We start from the raw sequence: 16,028 nt of genomic DNA, 5'->3' as shown, positions 1-16,028 counted from the left end.
CATGAGAACCCTTTATAGTTGTAGCACCTACAAGACCTTCCTAGAAGGACCAATGGAAGGCTGCCACAGAACTTGATCAGGTACAGGGCCTTCCTAGAGAACCAATGGAAGTTGCTGCAGTACCTGAGCATGTGACCCTTGATCTCCACTGAGAGATCTTGCCCTGGGCATGCTCAGTGTGTGCAAAGCAGGACTTAGTCCCAGAAAAGCCTGCTCGCCGCAGACCAGTGCAGGGTACAATAGTAAAGCCTGGAGAGGCAGCAGTAACCCTGTGCACAGTATCAGATTCAGTGAGACGCTGGGACCAATGTCTCTGTTGAGCAGGCTCCACTGCGGCCGATGCAGAATGGGAGACCGCAGCAGACATGGTTCGAGATTCCCCCTGTGCAGCGGCGGGAACCTGACTACTAACACTGGGAAAAAAGGGAACAAAAAACAAAAACTGAAATACCTCAGATTGTTAAGGGGTTAAGCTTTTGGTTCTTTTTTTCAGCAGATTAATTATGGGTGAAAAGGTTAAAGGTGGAAAAAGGTCTGAAATTATATTTTGGATGTCTTTTTAAAATGACAAAAACCTGGCATTTTAACAGAGGCATGTAGACTTTTTACATGAACTGTATTTTGTAAATAAACAGTGAAAATCATTGTATAATCCACATGCTAGGACAGGCCTACATATATTGTCAAAATCAACAGGTTTGGACAATATATTTGTAATTCATTTCTGTTTTGTTCATGCTGCCTAACCTAGTATGTATGACCAACTTCTAATTTCAGTTTAATATATCAGTGTTACCATGTTTATGTATCTCTTAAATAGTGATAATTGTGTTCTTGCATGGACAATGTTCAAAGTATTTGATTAATCAGAAACAACACCCTATCATATTATGTCCACATCTAATTTGGAAAGCCACGTCTAGACAGATGTTGTGTAGTTATGTGCAAGTACTTGATGGCTTGCCATTCATGGATAGCTTCAACTCACCACAGAGAGAGAGAGCTGTCTTTATGGAGGAGCTCAGCATTCTGCTCATAGAGAGGAGGAGAACCTAAGATAAGAACAAGTGAACAAAATGAAAAAGATAAAAATAGTGAACAAATACCCGGTAGTAAGTACCGTAATTTTCAGACTATAAGGCGCACCTTTTTTGTCCCAAAATTTAGCATCTTATAGTCCAGATGTACCTTGTAGTATGGCTGTGGCTGGAGCAGGGTGGCAGCAGCTGAACAACGGGTTACAGGAGATAGGAGCCGCTGTTGCTGCAGATAACATGTGTGCCCACTGTTAAAGAGAATGAATATTCACTGCTCCTCACGCCCATAGACCCTCCCACCTCTATGCACTGAAGGCGGGAGGGGTTATGGCAGTTGAGAGCAGTGAATATTCATCTTCTTTAATAGCGGACATACTGTTAGCCACAGCGGATGGCTTCTTGCAGCGTGTGGAAGATCAGGTGTGCCCGCTTTTTAAGAAAATGAATATTCACTGCTTGCCACTCCTATTAGAGTGGCAAGCAGTGAATAGTCATTCTCTTTAAATGATGGCACACATGACCATCCAGTTACTGCTTGGAGCCGGCGGCTGTGGCTATCAGTGTGCCCGCTATTAAACAGAATGAATTATCACTGCTCTCCACTCCCATATTCCCAGGCATGGGGAACAGTGAATGTTCTAGAAGCTGACCTTGGCATGTGAGGGCGCATGGCAGGGACGTCATATGATGCTTACATGCCGAAATCAGCTGCTGACATCAGCACAGGATGCCGTGTAAGCAAGTGAAGGTAAGGTAAGTAGAATTGGCTTTTTTTTTATGTCTGCACCATGATGAGGGCCATATACGCTAGGATGGGGATGAGGGGACAATGCATACCAGAATGAGGGTATTGGCTATTTATACCAGGATGGAGATGAGAGGACCATGTATAACAGAATGGGGATGAGGGGACCGTGTATACCAGTATGGGGATGAGGAGCCATGTATTTCAAGATAGGGTTAGGGCCGTGTATACCAGGATGGGGATGGGGCCATGTATACCAGGATGGGGATGTAGCCATGTATGCATGGATAGGGAAAGGGGAGCCATGTATATCAGGATGTGGATGGTGGCCATGTATACCAGGATGGGGATGGTGGCCACATATACCAGGATGGGGATGGAGGCCACATATAACAGGATGGGGATGGAGACCATGTATACCAGGATGAGGATGGGGGGCCATGTATACTAAGATGGGGATGAGGCCATGTATACCAGAATGGGGATGGTTGCCATGTACACCAGGATGGGGATTTTGGCCATGCATAAGTGGACTGGGGGCCATATATGATAGGACTGGCGGAATGCACCAAATATAAATAAGAGGCGATATAAGATGCGTTCGCACTCCGTGGTCCACCGTGCAGAGAAGACACCTGCTGCTTGGTAATGGTGGACTATATGGCAGTATTAAGAGAAGACACACACGGGTTAGCTTCACCCGGTATGAAGGAAGCGAACCTTGTTGCATCAAAGGGCCACGATACCGCACAGAGTCCGCAAGCAAGGAGTCACAAAACTCTGCCCCAAGACTCAGGGTCAGAGTCCCTCGAGACCTCTTGTGTCAGGAGTAAACTAAAAATAGATTTAGCGCACTGGGTGTGCGCAGCGCCGCTCTGGTGAACACCACTAACCGCCCTAACTAAGGACAGATAAGCACACTGGTTGCGCACGGTGCCGCATTGGCTAATGCTGCTGTTTGACACTATAGATTGTGCCTGGCGCTGGATGGCACTAACAGGCGCTAGACATCTCCAACATTCGTGAGCATTCATCAACACTAGGGATGGGAATGATTTGGAGCTTTCACCAGAACAGGCATACAGCCACACACACACAATAATTTATTTATACTAGCGCATTGCTGTATGGCTATGCAAGCCTTTTATAGCTTCACGACCCCCCGAGGAAGCCAACGCGAAACGCGCGTCGGGGCCGCCGGACGGACGCTGGCACCTAAACAGTGTGGGTAAGACAGGCAGAGTACCGTTTATTTATTTGAACTGGTTTAGATGTCACTGATGCAATATAATGTAGCGTTACCAGGTATGTGTAGTCGGCACTATGCACTTTTATGTGAGAGGATATTTTGAAAGACTGACATTTCCCTGGTAGGCTTTCGGTTTATGCTTTGTCTGCACCCTAGGTGTTATATGCAGCGGTTCCTGTCCGCCGTACATGAACTATATGTGTACACTGTATGTCGAGTCTGTTTTTTGTAACCTTGTGTATTTATGTAATTATGAGATTTAATAAAGTTGTCACTATTTTTACTTCTGGGTGTCTTTATACTCCGTGGTTTGCTTGTAGGATTAAGCCTTTTATAGCTGTAGCTATCCAGGACCTTCCTAGCGATCCAATAGGAGCCGATACAGGATCTGAGCATGTGACCCCCGACCTCCAATGAGAGGTCGACCCGTGGGCATGCTCAGTAGGGGAAAAGCAGGACATAGTCCCTGGAACGTCTGCTCGCCACTGATCAGTGCTGGCTACAAGGGCTGAGCCTGGAAAGGCAGCAGTAACCAAGAGCACAGTATCAGCTTGAGCCAGACGCTGGGATCGACATCTCTGCTGAGCAGGTTCCACTACAGCTGAAGGAGAATGGGAGACCGCAGCAGGGTTACAGGAGATAGGAGCGGCTGTTGCTGCAGCTAACATGTGTGCCCACTGTTAAGGAGAATGAATATTCACTGCTCCCCATGCCCATAGACCCTCCCACCTCTATGCACTGAAGGCGGCGCCGAGAAGTTTGAGGGATTATGGGAGTTGGGAGCAGTGAATATTAGGAATAGTACATTCCAGTGCCCACAGCTCCAGCTGACGGGCAATCAAGTGTTCTCGCTCATTAAGGTAATGAATATTCACTCCACTCCATGCCTAAGGGTAGTGGAGAGAGGTGAATATTCATAACTCTTAAGTAGCGCGCACTCATGATGGCCTGGCAGCTGCTTGAAGCTGGCGGCTGTGGCTGACACTGTGTGCGCTATAAGAGAAATGAATACTCACTGCCAGTGCAGTGCAGTGAATATTAATTTCTCTTTAGCAGCTGGCACAGGCTTTAGCTACAGCAGCTGGCTCCTGCCTCCTGCTGCCTAACCTAGTATGTGTGACCAACTTCTAACTCGATTCTAACATATCGAGTTAGGTAGCATGCATAAAAGAGAAAGAAAATACAGTGTGAAGTGCTACCATGTATATGTAGCTCTTAAATAGTAGCAATTGTGTTGTGTCATTGAGTGTGAAGAATCAACAAAGTAATTGTTTCATCTGAAACAACACCCTATCAAATTATAGCCACAAGTAAATTTTAGGGAAAAGCCACGTCCAGATAGATGTTGTGTAGTATGGTAATCTGTAAGGAATAAATGGCTGTCCTTACCAGCATGATTTGGGCTCACCAGGGAGTGAGCTCTGCATTCTGCAAATAGAGAGTAGGGTCTGCTCATGTAAAAAAAATATATATCCTGTTGAAATTTTTGCAGTTCAATATTATACATCATGAAACACGTGCAAAGACTAAAAAGTAAAAAAAAAGGAAGGAGATAGCCAAATACAGTGCTCAGCTATTTCAGTCCCCAAATCAATGAAAGAAATTCCGCTGGCATGGAAGGACATGGGACCACTATTCTATTGATCAATGTGGGTCCCTGCATTAGGATCCACAGCAAATATGCATGATACAAACTGCTTATTGTGCAACCGCCTTATTAAAACAAACCCTGATAAAACAGCATTGTTGTCACAGTCACAGACATTCTTCTTCTCATTTATTGTCAATACTAAAAAAGGAATTCTCATTTAAAATAATAATAATAATAGTAGTAAGAACCATTACATAAAACTGTGTGAATTACACAAAGGAAACCACTAAAGTGTTACATGAATAAATGAATAGGATAAATAATGCATGTACAGCAGTACAAAAGATTAACTTGCAAACTACTTCATATTCCCCTGTGAAAATTCTATGGAAAATGTGCATTTGGGTGCATCAGGGTCTGTATAGTCATTCAATTATTCAACAATTTCTTACTTCTCATTGTTTTGTTAGCATTGCCCTGACTCTCTTCAATGCTACGTGACTTCGGTATGTTGTTTAATATCTGATAGAGTTGTTTTTATAAGATTTACCTAACTAATTTTCAAATTCTCCTACATTAGTGCTGATGTATACACTGGATGGTAAGGAGGAGTAATTTAATCTTATGTGCATGCTTTATTTTCCCTATGCAACCCTTTAGTGGTTTCCTTTGTGTAATTCTCCAAATTGTATGCAATATTTATTATTATTATTATTATTATTCAATAATAATTATACGATCAATTTGAATATATTTTTGTGCACAAATAATTTTTGGCATAGTACAATAGTCCTAACTGTGAAGAACCAGCCATAGGCTATCTGTCCTATGGGTGCTGGAATATTTATTGGTTCTCTCATTTACTGTCTAGTTATTGGCCATTATAAAGGACCTTTCATTAGTTTCAGCATGTTAAACTGGCTACATCATCAAGTATTGGCAGCAGTGCTGAATAAAAAGTTTTATTTTTTTAATTTCTCATCTCCACTTCAGAGATATTAGCTTGCAAAGTTTTGGTTATAATTTACAGTATGTTAATTCTAATTGTCTGTTGCTAGAGATTTTCTCTGGGGGTTGAATTTCTTCTCCTGTATGATGTCGAACAATCATAAGTAAGCAGCAACATGCATCCCCTATGATGAAGCAAGGCTACTTATATGAAGCGAAACGTAATCTCCCATGATGAAGCAAGACTGGTTATAAGAAGCGAAACACACGTAGGGGATTCAAGGAGGTTTCTTACTGGGCGACTCACCTTCAGCATTAATTACTTGGTATGTTTTATTATGCTTTATTATGTTCCATCTACTTTATGTAGACTTACCATATGTTGTGTGCTGGAATATGTGTCTTTGATACGCCTGATGAGTTGATTACTAATATGCTCTCATTAGACTTTGTGCTTTCAGGGACTTTCACTGCCCCTCTTTCAATGCATATAACTGCAATTGGTATTTTTAAATGGGCCCATGTGATTATCAGCGCAGGTCTATTAGATATTGTGACTTAATGGAATCACGTTGCCTCATTTTTGCACTTTAGGTGGATGTAAGCCTTGCTTAGTGTCATGCCTATCATTCTGTTAAATATTTGTCTATATTTTAATATAAAGTACGGTATATTAAATAAAGTTTAAAGCACCATACACTCCATGTGTCTTTCCTAAAGTATCCAATATATTTTTTCATGGAGTGTTCTCTTTGTGATCAGCTAGGACATCACATTGCCTTTTCCTGCTCCAACTAGCATGATTTGGGTGAACCTAGTGGATTTTTGTTTATCGACCTGTAACTGCAGCAACATGAGTGAGCTCCCATCATCGCAATTTAACCACTTAAATGCTGTCGTCAAGCTGTGACCGCAGCACTTAAATGATCAGTGCACACCGGCACTGAAATAACAATTTTCCTCCAATGAAAATAAGGTCTACATCGGATTTGATGGACTACATTGGATCGGCATGGGCTCTATATCTTTAATAAAATGGTAACAAAGAGACGGTGTAAAAATATTTTTTAAATAAAGTATTTTTATCTTTTAACACCTTATTACAGCACTACTGTAGTAATGTATCTGACAGAAAACTTTGCAATATTTTACTATAGTTTGTACTTGGTATCTGCCATATTTGTTTTTTGCTGCCCAAGGGCCACCCCCCCACACACACTATTATTTAACTACCCAAACACAGAGGTATTGAGAAGAGACGGTTTACCTTCAGAATTGGACCATTCAATGTGACAGGTCACCACTAGGGTGACTTCTGCCTGGTGATTTTAGGGTGTGAATGGACCAATATCCATGGACCATCCCACCCTGATAGCATCAGTTTGCTGGTGTCATTTTTACCTTGGTTGGTTATGTAACATGAGTGAAACCCATGTTTGTTTGTTTTTTAACTCATCATTTATGCAGAATTGAACAGTCTGTATTTCACTATACTGGGGCCATTTATTTCTATGTCTTTAGAAATGAAGGAGGTAATTTTTGGCTGGTTACATTTTCAAGCTAACACAGGATAAAACATTTACATGTGAAACAATCTGATTTATTTAGCTATTAATTTTTGTGGGGGTCCGCACATGTTCATAACTAGTCAATCCAAAACCAACACCAGAAAACTGATCCTCTTGGGATGGGAAGGTCCTTAGATACTGGATACCTACTAATCTAAAAATGATAGCATTCAGCTGCCTCAGGTAAAACTATCGCATTGGATGGTCTGTTTCAGGGGGTAACCAACTTTTTTCCCAATTCTCCTGGTGCATTAGTCAATCAACACTGACTAAAATTAAGCCCAACAGATAATAATCTAAAGGTGTCTGTCAGGTACAGTGGCTTGTGTTGTGAATTCTGTGGTCGAGCTCCCAACTGTGGTCATGAGTGGTACTTCGGCTGGTTCTGTCTATGAGCTTCCGCTGGTGGATGTGAGTGGGGCTGCGGCTTCTGAGTTTCCTTCCTCAGGTGACGAGGTTAAGTCGTTAGGTGCTGCTCTATTTAACTCCACCTAGTTCTTTGTTCCTTGCCTCCAGTCAATGTTCCAGTATTGGTCTTGCTCTCTCCTGGATCGTCCTTGTGGCCTGCATAAGCTAAGTTCTGCTTGTGTTTCTTGGTTTGCTATTTTTTCTGTCCAGCTTGCTATTTTGGTTTATCTTGCTTGCTGGAAGCTCTGGGACGCAGAGGAAGCACCTCCGTACCGTTAGTCGGTGCGGAGGGTCTTTTTGCGCCCTCTGCGTGGTTGTTTGTAGGTTTTTGTGCTGACCGCAAAGCTATCTTTCCTATCCTTGGTCTATTCAGTAAGTCGGGCCTCACTTTGCTAAAATCTATTTCATCTCTGTGTTTGTATTTTCATCTTTACTCACAGTCATAATATGTGGGGGGCTGCCTTTTCCTTTGGGGAATTTCTCTGAGGCAAGGTAGGCTTATTTTTCTATCTTCAGGGCTAGCTAGTTTCTCAGGCTGTGCCCGAGGCGCCTAGGTCTTGTCAGGAGCGTTCCACGGCTACCTCTAGTGTGGTGTGATAGGATTAGGGATTGCAGTCAGCAGAGTTCCCACGTCTCAGAGCTCGTCCTATGTTATTAGTAACTATCAGGTCACTTTGTGTGCTCTTAACCACCAGGTCCATTGTGTTTCTGAACCACCAGTTCATAACAGGCTTGTGAAAGTATTCACTACCCTTGGCTTTTTACCTATTTTATTGCATTACAACCTGTGTTTAAATATTTTTGTAATCCAATTTGTGTGAGATGCATCAGCACTAAATGATCTAAGTTGTTGAAGTGAAGTGAGAAAAATATGGGCATAAATTATATTTTTGGGATCAACTAAAAATTGGCATGTGTATATGTATTCACCCCTTTTTCTATGAAGCCCCTGAAAATTTCTGGTGCAAGCAATTACTTTCATAAGTCACACGCTTACTGAAAAGAAGTCTGTTGTGAATTCTGTGGCTGAATTCACTCCTGTGGTCACAAGTGGTACTGCAGCTTCTGAGCTTCCTCCCTCAGGTGTTCTGGTGAGCTCGTTAACTGCTTCATTACTTAACTCCGCCTGATGCTGCTATCCTTGCTCCTTGTCAATGTTTCAGTGTTGGATCTGAGCTTCTCCTGATTGTTCCTGTGACCTGCTGCTCTGTATAGCTAAGTGCCTTTTGCTTTTTTGTTGCTTTTTTTCTGTCCAGCTTGTCTTTTGTTTTGCTGGAAGCTCTGAGACGCAAAGGGTGTACCGCCGTGCCGTTAGTTCGGCACGGTGGATTTTTTTTGCCCCCTTTGCGTGGTTTTGCTTTAGGGTTTTTTGTAGACTGAAAAGTTTGCTTTACTGTCCTCGCTCTGTCCTAGAATATCGGGCCCCACTTTGCTGAATCTATTTCATCCCTACGTTTTGTCTTTTCATCTTACTCACAGTCATTATATGTGGGGGGCTGCCTTTTCCTTTGGGGAATTTCTCTGGGGCAAGTCAGGCCTATTTTTCTATCTTCAGGCTAGCTAGTTTCTTAGGCTGTGTCGAGTTGCCTAGGTAGTTGTTAGGCGCAATCCACAGCCGCTTTTAGTTGTGTTTAGGATAGGATCAGGTGTGCAGTCTACAGAGTTTCCACGTCTCAGAGCTCGTTCTTGTATTTTTGGGTATTTGTCAGATCACTGTGTGCGCTCTGATCGCTAAGCACACTGTGTTTCTGGATTGCCTTCATAACACCTGTCATTAGCAAACATAACAGTACAAGGAGCCTAACTAATGATTCTCAATAGAGGGAAAGAAAAAGTTCTGACATCATTTTTTTTTTTTTTTCTGCTCTGTGTTCACTTTTTTTTTTCCCCTAGACATTTGGGTGATTCTGGACACAGGTGTGGACATGGATATTCAGGGTCTGTGCTCTTCAATGGATAATCTCGTTATAAATGTACAAAAAATTCAAGATACTATTGATCAGAAATCTATGTTAGAACCAAGAATTCCTATTCCTGATTTGTTTTTTGGAGATAGAACTAAGTTTCTAAGTTTCAAAAATAATTGTAAGCTATTTCTGGCCTTGAAACCTCATTCTTCTGGTAATCCTATTCAACAGGTTTTGATTATTATTTCTTTTTTGCGCGGCGACCCTCAAGACTGGGCATTTTCTCTTGCGCCAGGAGACCCTGCATTGAGTAGTGTCGATGCGTTTTTCCTGGCGCTCGGATTGCTGTACGATGAGCCTAATTCAGTGGATCAGGCTGAGAAAAATTTGCTGGCTTTGTGCCAGGGTCAGGATGATATAGAAGTATATTGTCAGAAATTTAGGAAATGGTCAGTACTCACTCAGTGGAATGAATCTGCGCTGGCAGCTTTGTTCAGAAAGGGTCTCTCTGAGGCTCTTAAGGATGTCATGGTGGGATTTCCTATGCCTGCTGGTTTGAATGAGTCTTTGTCTTTGGCCATTCAGATCGGTCGACGCTTGCGCGAGCGTAAATCTGTGCACCATTTGGCGGTACTGCCTGAGGTTAAACCTGAGCCTATGCAGTGCGATAGGACTATGACTAGAGTTGAACGGCAGGAATACAGACGTCTGAATGGTCTGTGTTTCTACTGTGGTGATTCCACTCATGCTATTTCTGATTGTCCTAAGCGCACTAAGCGGTCCGCTAGGTCTGCCGTCATTGGTACTGTACAGTCCAAATTCCTTCTGTCCATTACCTTGGTATGCTCTTTGTCGTCGTTTTCTGTCATGGCGTTTGTGGATTCGGGCGCTGCCCTGAATCTGATGGATTTGGATTATGCTAAACGTTGTGGGTTTTTCTTGGAGCCTTTGCGGTGTCCTATTCAATTGAGAGGAATTGATGCTACACCTTTGGCCAAGAATAAACCTCAATACTGGGCCCAGCTGACCATGTGCATGGCTCCTGCACATCAGGAAGTTATTCGCTTTCTGGAGTTGCATAATCTGCATGATGTGGTCGTGTTGGGGTTGCCATGGCTACAAACCCATAATCCAGTATTGGATTGGAATTCCATGTCGGTATCCAGCTGGGGTTGTCAGGGGGTACATGGTGATGTTCCATTTTTGTCGATTTCGTCATCCACCCCTTCTGAGGTCCCAGAGTTCTTGTCTGATTATCAGGATGTATTTGAAGAGCCCAAGTCCGATGCTCTACCTCCGCATAGGGATTGTGATTGTGCTATCAATTTGATTCCTGGTAGTAAATTCCCTAAAGGTCGATTATTTAATTTATCCGTGCCCGAACACGCCGCTATGCGCAGTTATGTGAAGGAATCCCTGGAGAAGGGACATATTCGCCCATCGTCATCACCACTGGGAGCAGGGTTCTTCTTTGTAGCCAAGAAGGATGGTTCGCTGAGACCGTGTATTGATTACCGCCTTCTTAATAAGATCACTGTTAAATTTCAGTATCCCTTGCCATTGTTATCTGACTTGTTTGCTCGGATTAAGGGGGCTAGTTGGTTCACTAAGATAGATCTTCGTGGTGCGTATAATCTGGTGAGAATCAGGCAAGGAGATGAATGGAAAACTGCATTCAATACGCCCGAGGGTCATTTTGAGTATCTAGTGATGCCGTTCGGACTTGCCAATGCTCCATCTGTGTTTCAGTCTTTTATGCATGACATCTTCCGTGAGTATCTGGATAAATTCCTGATTGTTTACTTGGATGACATTTTGATCTTCTCAGATGATTGGGAGTCTCATGTGAAGCAGGTCAGAATGGTTTTTCAGGTCCTGCGTGCTAACTCTTTGTTTGTGAAGGGATCAAAGTGTCTCTTCGGTGTGCAGAAAGTTTCATTTTTGGGGTTCATCTTTACCCCTTCTACTATCGAGATGGATCCAGTTAAGGTCCAAGCCATCCAGGATTGGATTCAGCCGACATCTCTGAAAAGTCTGCAAAAGTTCCTGGGCTTTGCTAATTTTTATCGTTGCTTCATCTGTAATTTTTCTAGCATTGCCAAACCATTGACCGATTTGACCAAGAAGGGTGCTGATTTGGTTAATTGGTCTTCTGCTGCTGTGGAAGCTTTTCAGGAGTTGAAGCGTCGTTTTTGTTCTGCCCCTGTGTTGTGTCAGCCAGATGTTTCTCTTCCGTTCCAGGTCGAGGTTGATGCTTCTGAGATTGGAGCAGGGGCGGTTTTGTCACAGAGAGGTTCTGATTGCTCAGTGATGAAACCATGTGCTTTCTTTTCCAGGAAGTTTTCGCCCGCTGAGCGTAATTATGATGTGGGCAATCGAGAGTTGCTGGCCATGAAGTGGGCATTCGAGGAGTGGCGTCATTGGCTTGAAGGAGCTAAGCATCGCGTGGTGGTATTGACTGATCATAAGAACTTGACTTATCTCGAGTCTGCCAAGCGCTTGAATCCTAGACAGGCCCGTTGGTCATTATTTTTTGCCCGCTTCGACTTTGTGATTTCGTACCTTCCGGGCTCTAAAAATGTGAAGGCGGATGCTCTGTCTAGGAGTTTTGTGCCCGACTCTCCGGGTTTATCTGAGCCAGCGGGTATCCTCAAGGAAGGAGTCATTGTGTCTGCCATCTCCCCTGATTTGCGGCGGGTGCTGCAAAAATTTCAGGCGAATAAACCTGATCGTTGTCCAGCAGAGAAACTGTTCGTCCCTGATACGTGGACTAATAAACTTATCTCTGAACTTCATTGTTCGGTGTTGGCTGGTCATCCTGGAATCTTTGGTACCAGAGAGTTAGTGGCTAGATCCTTCTGGTGGCCATCTCTGTCACGGGATGTACGTACTTTTGTGCAGTCCTGTGGGATTTGTGCTAGGGCTAAGCCCTGCTTTTCTCGTGCCAGTGGGTTGCTTTTGCCCTTGCCGGTCCCAAAGAGGCCTTGGACACATATTTCGATGGATTTCATTTCTGACCTTCCAGTTTCTCAAAAGATGTCAGTCATTTGGGTGGTCTGTGATCGCTTTTCTAAAATGGTCCATCTGGTGCCCTTGGCTAAATTGCCTTCCTCCTCTGATTTGGTACCTTTGTTCTTTCAGCATGTGGTTCGGTTGCATGGCATTCCTGAGAATATTGTTTCTGACAGAGGTTCCCAGTTTGTTTCAAGGTTTTGGCGAGCCTTTTGTGGTAGGATGGGCATTGACCTATCCTTTTCCTCGGCTTTCCATCCTCAGACTAATGGCCAGACCGAACGAACCAATCAGACCTTGGAAACATATCTGAGATGTTTTGTTTCTGCAGACCAGGATGATTGGGTGTCCTTTTTGCCGTTGGCTGAGTTCGCCCTTAATAATCGGGCCAGCTCGGCTACCTTGGTTTCTCCATTTTTTTGCAATTCTGGGTTCCATCCTCGTTTCTCTTCAGGACAGGTTGAGTCTTCGGACTGTCCTGGTGTGGATTCTGTGGTGGATAGGTTGCAGCAGATCTGGACTCAGGTAGTGGACAATTTGATCTTGTCCCAGGAGAAAGCTCAACTTTTCGCTAATCGCAGACGCCGTGTGGGTCCCCGACTTCGTGTGGGGGATCTGGTTTGGTTATCTTCTCGTCATATTCCTATGAAGGTTTCTTCTCCTAAATTTAAACCTCGTTTTATTGGTCCGTATAGGATTTCTGAGGTTCTCAATCCTGTGTCTTTTCGTTTGACCCTCCCAGACTCCTTTTCCATACATAATGTATTCCATAGGTCGTTGTTGCGGAGATACGTGGCACCTATGGTTCCATCTGTTGAGCCTCCTGCCCCGGTTTTGGTGGAGGGGGAATTGGAGTATATTGTGGAGAAGATTTTGGATTCTCGTGTTTCTAGACGGAAACTCCAGTATCTGGTTAAATGGAAGGGTTATGCTCAGGAAGATAATTCCTGGGTTTTTGCCTCTGATGTTCATGCTTCCGATCTTGTTCGTGCCTTTCATGCGGCACATCCTGGTCGGCCTGGGGGCTCTGGTGAGGGTTCGGTGACCCCTCCTCAAGGGGGGGGTACTGTTGTGAATTCTGTGGCTGAATTCACTCCTGTGGTCACAAGTGGTACTGCAGCTTCTGAGCTTCCTCCCTCAGGTGTTCTGGTGAGCTCGTTAACTGCTTCATTACTTAACTCCGCCTGATGCTGCTATCCTTGCTCCTTGTCAATGTTTCAGTGTTGGATCTGAGCTTCTCCTGATTGTTCCTGTGACCTGCTGCTCTGTATAGCTAAGTGCCTTTTGCTTTTTTGTTGCTTTTTTTCTGTCCAGCTTGTCTTTTGTTTTGCTGGAAGCTCTGAGACGCAAAGGGTGTACCGCCGTGCCGTTAGTTCGGCACGGTGGGTTTTTTTTGCCCCCTTTGCGTGGTTTTGCTTTAGGGTTTTTTGTAGACTGCAAAGTTCGCTTTACTGTCCTCGCTCTGTCCTAGAATATCGGGCCCCACTTTGCTGAATCTATTTCATCCCTACGTTTTGTCTTTTCATCTTACTCACAGTCATTATATGTGGGGGGCTGCCTTTTCCTTTGGGGAATTTCTCTGGGGCAAGTCAGGCCTATTTTTCTATCTTCAGGCTAGCTAGTTTCTTAGGCTGTGCCGAGTTGCCTAGGTAGTTGTTAGGCGCAATCCACAGCCGCTTTTAGTTGTGTTTAGGATAGGATCAGGTGTGCAGTCTACAGAGTTTCCACGTCTCAGAGCTCGTTCTTGTATTTTTGGGTATTTGTCAGATCACTGTGTGCGCGCTGATCGCTAAGCACACTGTGTTTCTGGATTGCCTTCATAACACCTGTCATTAGCAAACATAACAGAAGTCCATCTGTGTGCAATCTAAGTGTCACATGGCCTGTCATTACAGTGACATGTAAAACTTTAGGCACCCCTGGTCAAAATTACTGTTATTGTAAATAGTTAAGCAATTTGAAGATGAAATGATGTATAAGGGCTAAAGTTAGACCTGATACATTTTCTTTGTATTTTAGCAATATATATATATATATATATATATATATATATATATATACAGTGGGGCAAAAAAGTATTTAGTCAGTCAGCAATAGTGCAAGTTCCACCACTTAAAAAGATGAGAGGCGCCTGTAATTTACATCATAGGTAGACCTCAACTATGGGAGACAAACTGAGAAAAAAAAATCCAGAAAATCACATTGTCTGTTTTTTTATCATTTTATTTGCATATTATGGTGGAAAATAAGTATTTGGTCAGAAAAAAAATGTCATCTCAATACTTTGTAATATATCCTTTGTTGGCAATGACAGAGGTCAAACGTTTTCTGTAAGTCTTCACAAGGTTGCCACACACTGTTGTTGGTATGTTGGCCCATTCCTCCATGCAGATCTCCTCTAGAGCAGTGATGTTTTTGGCTTTTCACTTGGCAACACGGACTTTCAACTCCCTCCAAAGGTTTTCTATAGGGTTGAGATCTGGAGACTGGCTAGGCCACTCCAGGACCTTGAAATGCTTCTTACGAAGCCACTCCTTCGTTGCCCTGGCGGTGTGCTTTGGATCATTGTCATGTTGAACGACCCAGCCACGTTTCATCTTCAATGCCCTTGCTGATGGAAGGAGGTTTGCACTCAAAATCTCATGATACATGGCCCCATTCATTCTTTCATGTACCCGGATCAGTCGTCCTGGCCCCTTTGCGGAGACACAGCCCCAAAGCATGATGTTTCCACCACCATGCTTTACAGTAGGTATGGTGTTTGATGGATGCAACTCAGTATTCTTTTTCCTCCAAAAACGACAAGTTGTGTTTCTACCAAACAGTTCCAGTTTGGTTTCATCAGACCATAGGACATTCTCCCAAAACTCCTCTGGATCATCCAAATGCTCTCTAGCAAACTTCAGACGGGCCCGGACATGTACTGGCTTAAGCAGTGGGACACGTCTGGCACTGCAGGATCTGAGTCCATGCTGGCGTATTGTGTTACTTATGGTAGGCCTTGTTACATTGGTCCCAGCTCTCTGCAGTTCATTCACTAGGTCCCCCCGCGTGGTTCTGGGATTTTTGCTCACCGTTCTTGTGATCATTCTGACCCCACGGGGTGGGATTTTGCGTGGAGCCCCAGATCGAGGGAGATTATCAGTGGTCTTGTATGTCCTCCATTTTCTAATTATTGCTCCCACTGTTGATTTCTTCACTCCAAGCTGGTTGGCCATTGCAGATTCAGTCTTCCCAGCCTGGTGCAGGGCTACAATTTTGTTTCTGGTGTCCTTTGACAGCTCTTTGGTCTTCACCATAGTGGAGTTTGGAGTCAGACTGTTTGAGGGTGTGCACAGGTGTCTTTTTATACTGATAACAAGTTTAAACAGGTGCCATTACTACAGGTAATGAGTGGAGGAAAGAGGAGACTCTTAAAGAAGAAGTTACAGGTCTGTGAGAGCCAGAAATCTTGATTGTTTGTTTCTGACCAAATACTTATTTTCCACCATAATATGCAAAAAAATGATAAAAAACAGACAATGTGATTCTCTGGATTTTTTTTTCTCAGTTTGTCTCCCATA

The sequence above is a fragment of the Ranitomeya imitator genome, chromosome 3, assembly GCF_032444005.1.
Source record: "Ranitomeya imitator isolate aRanImi1 chromosome 3, aRanImi1.pri, whole genome shotgun sequence".
NCBI lineage: Eukaryota > Metazoa > Chordata > Amphibia > Anura > Dendrobatidae > Ranitomeya > Ranitomeya imitator.
This window is presented reverse-complemented; position numbering follows the sequence as displayed.